The following is a 9,048-nucleotide window of genomic DNA, read 5'->3' as shown; positions in this document are numbered from 1 at the left end:
GGCACTGTGACTGCGGGTCAGAACTGAGAAGCTCTGGCAATGCAATGTGGGGAAAGCTTCTTTACTGCAGCTGCCAACACTTCTGTTTGACCCAATGAATCAACTTAAATCTCTCAATCCCTCTCTCTCTGTCTCACTCTCTATCCATCTTTCTCTCAGCAAGTAATGCACGTGAATTACAATTTAATTTTAGATATTGTTGTTTCTAATGAAATACAAGATCAGTGATGTGTCAGTATGGTCTGGAAAGTCTGAAAAAAACAAGAAATGTTTTCATTAGTGTATATTTTTTGTCTTAAGTTTTCCCTGAGATATCCCCCTGCCACTGAGATTCTTCCATCTTATTTCAAATACATGAATATACACACACACACACACACACACACGCACACACACACACATACACACACCCCATATACACCCCCAACACTGCTCTGACTACTTTCTTTGCTTGTGTGTATTTCTTCCTGAAGACTGTGTTTCTACTTCTACCTTCTTACCTCTGTAGCATCAAAAGGAGATGTCTCCATTGTACTTAAATAAAACATGGGTTTTTCAAGTGCAACAGGGCACATGTGCTAATAACCTGGAGTGTTAAGCAAATGCAGTACTTTGTGGCAGATAGGTCTTTGGGAGGTTTAAGAGTGCCCTAGGTACAATAACGTTACAATGTTTAGCTCTGCCACAATCCTGTTATCTCTCACCTTAGAAAATATTAAAAATGCAAATTAAAAAATATTTAGTGAATGAATAAAACATAAGACTCTTTTGTCCTTTTATAATACTGTAAATGGTACTAAAAGCAGAGAGATGAGAGGTAAACTCATGTTTCTGTGTTTCAACTGACATACTGTTCATCTTTTGTGAGAGTGATCATCTTCATGGTGAATTCATGTAATGACAATGACAATATTCCCCTGTATCAGAAAAAGAAACTAGAAGAATGCAATTGACTTGGCAAAATATTTAGATAATCATTTTGTTTTTCAGAGTACCTTTAGTTAGGTTTAGGACAATTTGTAGAGGTTTTGTTTGCCTTTTAATGAATATGGTTCTTATGCCCTAAACTTTAATCTGTGGAGATTCTGATGTATTGAATATGTAAATACATCAGAAATATGCTACACCAAAAATCATTATTTGCTCTCCCCAAAACGTTAAACTTGTGGGTAATACAGGCTTTATCACTGATAATTGAATGATTTTTTGAGTCATAAAACTTAATCTCTCTTATTTTCTCTCTACCATATCATAAATAATAGTTGGCTCAAGATAGTGGAAAAGAGAAGAGAGACAGAAGTTACAAAAATAAACCAGACAGAATTTAGAAATTCGCTACATGCAGTTTAGCATAAAATTTGCTGGTAACTAATATAAAATGAAAAATTGTTTCCTCCTTCCGCCTTCCCATCTTTTTCTGTGATTTTTTCTTTTTTTTTGCTGTTTCTCCCAGGAGGCCTAACATGTACTAATTGCCATTTTAAAGGTAGTCCAATTTTACGAATTTCAGTTGTTTTTACAAAACTCCTAAAAGGAGAGCTTTAGTGTTTCACCTCTCATCTATCCTGGTGTCCTCAGCCACTCTTTATCTTTCCTATTGTATCTTGGCAGTACATAGTTTTACTTTGCTATAGATACTAGGGGATGAATTATCCTGAATTCTGAAATCACTCTGCCATTCAGGAACAGTGTGAAACTCTTAATTAACCAAATCTACTTAGCAGGTGTATCAATTATTTTCAATGTATAAGTTGCAGTGACAGTCTTTGAATTTCTAAGGGAAGAAAAGGTTAGGTAAGGAACCAAAATACAAAATTGGAAACTGTTTCAATGGAAAAATAAATAAAATAAACCAGCAAACTGTTCTTTAAGAAATACGGAGGAAAAGTATTCTCTGGTTGTATGTGATAATAGTCTAATTCCAATAACAACTAATTGTACTAGCAAGGATGTTGAAAGATGGAAATTTTAAGGCTAAGTTTAGATTTTAAAGTACACAATTTTCAAACTTGAATGACCTTTTCAACAGTGAACACATGGCAAGTATTTGAAATTCTGAACATCAAGGAAGTAAATCTTAGATAGAACAAAGCATTCGTTATTTCTAATAATATTAAAATCTGGTTACTCTTCAGTCTTTTAAATGTCAAAACATATTATTTGTGGATGATCAAAGCAATATAAAGTGTTTTCTTGGGCAGAAAATAATTAAACACAAAATCAAGCATATCTAATGTTCTTGAAAAGTTACCAAAATATTCACTTAGAAAAGTGGTTTTTTAACATTCTCTCTTGAAATTAAATGAAATCCACATATACCAATTTAGACAACAGACCTTTGGATCTGAAATCAGATTTGACAATCAAAATCTATTCATTATTTATCGTATCATGTGAAAGTGAATAAAGGTAAATAGACATCAAAGTAAAGTTACTTAATGTTGAAAAAATATTTACAGTCACAGCTCAAATGAAATAAAACCTCTACTTAAAACAAAATCTAAAACACTTAATTACAAATGATACTTCTGTCTCACAATCACAGAATTTCTGATCAGAAAAATAATTCAAAATAATTAAAGCTCAATACCTTATTTATAGGTGAAACAACTCAATTCTAATAAAGTGCTTCCTCTTTTCCTGACAGAACAATTCTAGCACTCAGTAAACAAACACTAAATCCTGGGCCTTTACACTGTACCACATTCTAAATTAAACTTTAACCACCAAGCATCCCAACTTTGAGTTACTTTCTACCCTTCCCTCTGGCAGTACATTGACTCTGTTCTGAGTGCCTTACTCATTTGAAATATTGCTTTATTACCTAGAACACTATCTAGAGCCTTTATCCAGATATTTCAAATCTTGGGGACTTTAGAGAACATTACAGAACACATTACTTAAGAGAGACAGAACAAGAGACAGGGAAAAGAGTAAAAGAGATAGAAAAAAAGATCCCTTTTTGTTTATCCTATTATTATTCACCATATAAGAGAGAGAAGTATCTCCTTCACAGAATATGATATCTCCTTCAGACATGAGCTTTGCTACTTAGTTCACAATTACAATGCACTAAATACCTTAATTTCCCACAGCGATGTTGTCTCCAAATGAATTATAGTTAAAACAGTCTAATTTAGTAAACTTGTACAGTATAACTCACTAATTTTTCCAGCCTCTGTAATGTATTTTCTTCCCGCCTCACTCTTTTATCAATGCTTAATTCCATCAGAATAAAATACCTCAGTAGAGGAAACTGCCCAACTATTAATGTAACAAATTACCTACTTTTTGTTAAGAATAAAAATAAGATACAACCCCTGCTCGAAAGAAGTTCAGGGTTCAGTAGGTTAGAAGCAAGAAAAGAACTGATTACAATCAGGGTGATAGATCCAGCATTAGCACAGGATGCCGTGGAAGAACCAAAAAGAAGAATCCATAGGAAAACACGCCAGGTTAAGGAAAGCTTTGGTATTATAGGAAAGGTTTCCTCAAGAAAATGGCATGTGAGCAATTATTAAAAAGTGAGAAAGTTTTGGTGGGGCAGAAAAAGAGGGAAAATTGTTCTCACAGAGAGAACAAGAAGTCTACTTGTAAGCAGAAAAAACATGGAGCTATAAGATGATGATTCTAGGAAATCTAAGTAATTCATGATATGTGCAACACAGAATGCATACAGAAATGGGAAGAAACATAAAGATGGAAATATATGATATGCAGACATCAGGGTAGCCATTTTTAAAGATTTCTGTTCACTCTAAACACATATAAACGAAGAAGTAGAAAATGGCCAAATACTATTTAACTGATTTCCTTATAGCCTATTCTGTAAAATGACAGATGTCTAGACTCAAGATTTCATGACGTGAACTTGGACAATATTAGAAGTTTGGAAATGTTTTACAACACCAACTAAACACCACTGTACCACTGTGTTATAATCAGCTGAGCTCAGGAATAATTTTTAACACCACTTTTCAAATGGCTTCCTATAAGTATTACATTCAAATTTAGGAAATGCTGAAGGAAGAATGGTATAATTACTTTCATTGTGCTATTGTGAATAAACACCTACACTCTTATTATTCAACCTCAAATGTTCTTCCAACCAAAGAAGAAAAAAAACAGAAAATGCATTTTTAAAATATGTCCTTCAGTATTTTAGTGATATAATAGTTATTAGAATTTTAAAAAAACTAATTTTTATACATCTAGAACACATCTCCCCAAATACACACTAGTAGGCTTATGTTCTTTTCTATTCATCACCTTCTTTATACATCGCTATAAACCTGTAACAGGCTTTCTGGCTACCTGAGAAGAAATTGTGCCTTAAGGCAAGTGGCATATTATATCCAATTCCATTTCCACCTCTTTTCCCTTCACTTTCAACACCTTTCTGCAAATCCCAGTGCTTAATTAAATACTTAGGGGTGTTACATGTGAAACATTTTGAAGTTGTTCAATGGCGATGATTTACAGCAATATACAAGAAGACAGATGTACTGAGAAGGTTTGAAATGGTCCTATGTGTTATACATACTAAGATGGAGCACCTGACACCACAGTAATACTTATTAACATCCTAGGGGATTAGACCTTATCAAGATCCTCAGACTCTGAAGCCTATAAATGTTGCATATCTGAAGATACAGGACTGTCCTTTTTATCAGCATACCGAAGAGAAAAAACAAATTCAATGGGTTGATAAAGTACATGTTAAAAAAAACAAATAGGGCTTCCCTGGTGGCACAGTGGTTGAGAATCTGCCTGCTAATGCAGGGAACACGGGTTCGAGCCCTGGTCTGGGAAGATCCCACATGCCACGGAGCAACTGGGCCCGTGAGCCACAACTACTGAGCCTGCGCGTCTGGAGCCTGTGCTCCGCAACAAGAGAGGCCGCGAGAGTGAGAGGCCCGCGCACCGCGATGAAGAGTGGCCCCCGCTTGCCACAACTAGAGAAAGCCCTCGCACAGAAACGAAGACCTAACACAGCCATAAATAAATAAATAAAGCAAACTGTCAACAAGTAAAAATAAACACAATTATTAAAAAAAAAACAAAAAAAAACAAATAATCTTTTCTACTGTTTGATTTCACACAGATCAACATGTACAAAGGTACTGCTGGATTTGTGCTATCTCTTTTTTTTTTTGTATAATTTCCTCAGTACTAAATATTTGATAAGCCCTAGGATTATGATAAACATTCAAGAAATACCAGTTGGTATTTCTGACTGTGAAAGGACTGACACTAGGAGTTTATTGCATTTACCTCTTCAATAACCTCCTCCCACCCCAAAATTAATGGCATAAGAATAAAGAAAACTGTAACAAATAAAGTATGAAAAGATGATTTAGAAGCTAAAACAAGGTTTAAAGTGATTTGGGAAGACATATGCCATATATCTTTTTTGATCCTTGATAATCGCTCATGTCTCTTCAAATCTCTCATTTTTAAAGTATGTTTGCCTCCTTCTGACTGATTCCACAGAATTTCTTCTGATCTGTACTCTAGTTAGTAAGTTTCTCTTCAGCTGTGCTTATTCTGCTAACTTTCCAATGAAATTTTATCTCAATCATTATATTTCATATTTCTAGAAGTTCTCTTTGTTTTTTGTTTTCTGCTTTTCTTTCTTCTGAATTCTGCCTGGTAATCTTTGAGGGTCTTATGCTTTTACTAGTTATTTTGATTCTGTGTCTTATTTATTTAAACATATTCATTATATTTATTTTATATTTTGGTTTTTTTTTTTTTGTGGTACGCGGGCCTCTCACTGGTGTGGCCTCTCCCATTGCAGAGCACAGGCTCTGCACGCACAGGCTCAGCGGCCATGGCTCACAGGCCCAGCCACTCCGCGGCATGTGGGATCTTCCCAGACTGGGGCATGAACCCGTGTCCCCTGCATCGGCAGGTGGACTCTCAACCACTGCGCCACCAGGGAAGCCCTATTTTATATTTTGCTTTGTAAATTTTTTAGTCTGGTATTTTCATCGTAAGCATCTATGCTACAGACATTATTCCTCAAGCATTTTCACCACAAACACTTTTGCTACATAACTAATTGGCCATAAGGCAATTTTGCTGTAAAAAATAACAAAAAATAAAAGAGGAATATAAAAAATGACAAAATGAAATATAAGAAATGAAGAACAAATTCAAAATGACTTTATTGAGAAATACAAAATATTTGAATATCTTTAAAATGTGTGTGGATTCATGGCAATACTGTGCAAGTAACTGATTTTATTTTGTAGGTTGTACCTAAGCACTTGTCTTCAATGTCTTTCATTCATAGTGTTTTATACACTTCTTTTCCTTTTTGATTCATTTCTTTGTTTGGCATTGTAATTTTTCTTTTTCACTGAAATTTCTTCCTTCATTAAAAGAGGTATCAGTTCCAAAATACTAAGATGCATGTTTGTAACTGAGTTTTTTTTTTTTCAAGTTTAAATCATTCTTATTTAAGCACTGATTTTACAAAACGTGATTGTTCAACTAAACTTACAGCTTAATTTGTTCATGTATTGATAAATTGCCTTCAAAATACATTGGAGCTAGAGTGCATATAAGATTTTACTTGCGTTTTAGAAGAAATCACACAGAAGCTGCTGCTTTTTCAATACACTTGGCCAGTTTCACATTCTTTTGGTCAGTACTCCACAGTCATGCGATGTTAGAGTTATCTGGACCTTGCTGTACCCACTGAACCACTCCAGGTGATCATTCATCTTCTCTGCTTGCAGGGCAACTTGGGACATAAGGCCAAACGCCTGACTAAAATTTTTGAAAGAGAACTCTTTGTAGATGGCATCTCTCTCACTTAATTCCAGCCATCCTGCTGCTTTCAGGTCAAGCATAACTCGGTGCCTCTCCTCTGCAGTCCACCAGTGAGCAACTGCTGACATGGCCGCGAGGCACAGCTCCTGCCCCACCGCGACCGGAACCAGCGCTGCGCCGCCCTCAGCCCCAGCAGCGCTGCCGCCAAGAACTCTGGCCTACAGCTGCCCAGCATGCTACCTGCCCACCGCCCGGCCTGGCACCAGGGGCCAAATGGGTATAACTGAGTTTTGTATTGTGTTGTTGTTTGTCCTTGGCATATTGCCATATGTCCATTGAGAACTGACTCCCAAACCAGCATGGGCCCAAACCTTTCCACACACGTGCCAAAACCATCAAAAGCAAATCTCCAGGCCAGTCAGGATCTGATGGAAGATGCCCCCAGGCCTAGCGACATCTTGAGAACTCATGAACTATAGTCATTTGTCAAATGCCTTAGTTCCTTGACTCAACTGAACTTCTTATTTTCTTAAAAACTCACCTATGCATTCAAGTGATAGGTTTTTTGTTTGTTTGATTTTAATTTTATGCAATATTTGTAGGTGTTTTTACGCAAATGAAATCTAGGATATCTAGACTTCCATGTGTGCAAAAATCAGATTTCTAAACATAATTGTACAAAATAGACTTTAAAAAACACAAATGAAAAATAAAAAGTAAATAGAATGAAAGATTAAAATGGAAAAGTCTTCAAGTATATAACAGTTTTTTAGGTATTAAGATTATCAGTGATGTGTTTTATTCCTGATTATTTTGTATTTTACAAAAGGTTCTCTAATAAATATAAATTACATTGGAAAAGAAAACTGCTTTGTGCCAGGCATCGTTATAAATGTTTTACATTTACTACCTCACTTAATCCTCACAATAGAACTTGGAGTTAAGTAATATTATTATTTCCATTTCACCAATGAGAAATTCAGAGACAAAAAATTCTGTGAAGTTTATAAAGTTAGTAAGTGTTGGGTTTTTTCTAACACAACTTTCTTCCCATAAAGGCTGCTTCTTAAACACTGTGTATTATTATCTCTCAGTATGTACTGAAACACTGTTTCTTCATTCCAACTTAAACACCTTCTCACTTTGGGGCAATAATAGTCTGAAGACCCCCATTCTAGTCCCTGGTTAGGCCTCTAGTTACCTACATGATTTCAGTACACTTATTCTTCTAGACTTAATTTTCTTAAAGTGTGAAACTAGTAATTTAAATTAGATAATCTCTGAGGACCCTCCAGTCTAAGATTTTGTGATAGCACAGTCCTATCAGACAATTATTTCTAAGGTATCATGAAATTAAAAATTTACCATTTAATTGAAAGATTAATAGGGAATAAATAGGGCTCATCTCCTCTGGGTAAATAACAAGGATCATGATTTCTGGATCCTATAATAAAAGTATGTTTAGTTTTGTGAAAAACTGCCCAAATTGTCTCCCTAAGCAGCTGCACCATTTTGCATTCCTACCAATAATGAATGAGAGGCTCCACACTCTGCCTAGCATGTGGTGTGTCAGTGTTCCAGATTTTGGCCATTCTAATAGGCCTGTAGTGGTATCTCACTGTGGTTTTAATTTGCATTTCCTTGATGGCACATGATGTGAAGCTGATGCTTATTTTTCATCATATATCTTTGGAGAGATGTCAGTTAAGGCCTTCAATTAAGTTCCATTTCTTGATGGGGTTGTTTTCTTATTGCTGAGTTTGTTAATTTTGGATAATAGTCCTTCATCAGATATATTGCAAATAATTCTCCTAGTCTGTGTATTGTCTTTTCATTCTCTTGAGTATTGAGATATTTTCATCTTTTTTATTCTTCTTATGTTGAAAACACAGAAATGAGTCACAATGTCCTGTTTTTTGTTTTTTTTTTTTTAAATAGATCTTTACTGGAGTATAATTGCTTAACAATACTGTGTTAGTTTCCGTTGTACAACAAAGTGAATCAGCCACATGCATACATACATTCCCATATCCCCTCCCTCTTGAGCCTCCCTCCCAACCTCCCTATCCCACCCCTCTAGGTCATCGCAAAGCAACAAGCTGATCTCCCTGTGCTATGCTGCTCCTTCCCATTAGCTATTTTACATTTGGTAGTGTATATATGTCCATGGCACTCTCTCACTTCACCCCAGCTTCCCCCTCCCCCGCCCTATGTCCTCAAGCGCATTCTCTGTGTCTATGTCTTTATTCCTGCCCTAACACTAGGTTC

At 35.7% G+C, this 9,048-nt stretch overlaps 1 protein-coding gene and 1 pseudogene across 2 annotated transcripts in view; both read right to left on the bottom strand.

Annotated features, from left to right (window-relative positions):
• GRID2 (glutamate ionotropic receptor delta type subunit 2) overlaps nt 1–9,048 on the bottom strand; it is a 1,374,233-nt gene that overhangs the window by 1,086,236 nt on the left and 278,949 nt on the right. The window lies entirely within an intron of this gene.
• LOC103077607 (pterin-4-alpha-carbinolamine dehydratase 2 pseudogene) lies at nt 6,598–6,926 on the bottom strand (annotated as a pseudogene).

This window comes from Lipotes vexillifer, unplaced genomic scaffold (assembly GCF_000442215.2).
Source record: "Lipotes vexillifer unplaced genomic scaffold, Lipotes_vexillifer_v1.1 scaffold178, whole genome shotgun sequence".
NCBI classification, from domain to species: Eukaryota; Metazoa; Chordata; class Mammalia; order Artiodactyla; family Lipotidae; genus Lipotes; species Lipotes vexillifer.
This window is presented reverse-complemented; position numbering and strand designations above follow the sequence as displayed.